This window comes from Penaeus monodon, chromosome 32, assembly GCF_015228065.2.
Source record: "Penaeus monodon isolate SGIC_2016 chromosome 32, NSTDA_Pmon_1, whole genome shotgun sequence".
In the NCBI taxonomy this organism is placed as follows: Eukaryota; Metazoa; Arthropoda; class Malacostraca; order Decapoda; family Penaeidae; genus Penaeus; species Penaeus monodon.
Genome location: NC_051417.1, coordinates 15,372,955 through 15,373,972, shown reverse-complemented (window position 1 = coordinate 15,373,972; position 1,018 = coordinate 15,372,955).

Genomic DNA, 1,018 nt, shown 5'->3' with positions numbered 1-1,018 from the left:
AGATGATAAGGTGTAAGAGAATTACTACTATATTACCAAGAGAAACACTATAGCAAAGATGACAGATGACATTAGAAGCGACTACGTCACAGGTAAAACCTTCCGACTGAGACAGATGGAGTACTACAGTAATGAAGATCGAACCCCTACGACAACGATGAAAGAAATCCTACAGCAATTATACAACGGCAACACAGATAACAGTAAAACTATACATTGATATGAGAAAAACAACAATGCTGATAAGAGAAATACTAAATAGTTTGGACATTTTTCTATGCATCTATTATCATTCGTACTTACTTCATAGATTTACAAGTTACCCTAGTATCAATACGTGGATAATCAAAACCGGTAAAACGGTGTACTGACAGTATTGTAGTAAATAAAACATGTAGCTCTTAAAACCGTGACTGCCTATGGGTTTAACTGTGGATGTCTATCTATTCATGTCATAATATGGGTTAAGTTTAGTTCCTATTGATGTGACCTCCCAGTAGGCGCCTTCAGTAACAAGAATATGAAAGTAGCAATCACAACTTTGTTGCTGCATTGCTATGTTTGATTATGAAAGTGCTCAAAACGCCATATCAAATGAAAAATGTGGCTTGCTGTGCAAAATATGTGAAAAATTACCAGTCTTTGTAGATGTTTATTTTTACATCCAGAGTACCTATAATTATTCGCAGTTTACTAAAAATTCTGAAAACCAACAACGGTCGCCGAACGCGGTCAGTGGTTTAATAAGGCACTAATTCAAAATAGGCGAGTGTACCCTTACACGTTTTCTAGTATGAGCCATCGGCTAATGTATATGCTAAATTCAATTGTAAACAAAGCCAGATTAAGTGGAATATCAAAAAGGCACACGGGTATCCTATAATCTCCTGTGATCCTCGATTCACAAGTAATATCCATCATTATATATAACATTATGTTATGATGTCATGTTGAGTAAGTAACGTGACAATCAGTATCAGTATCTGTCGATACATGCACTTATTTAGAAGTGTGTCAA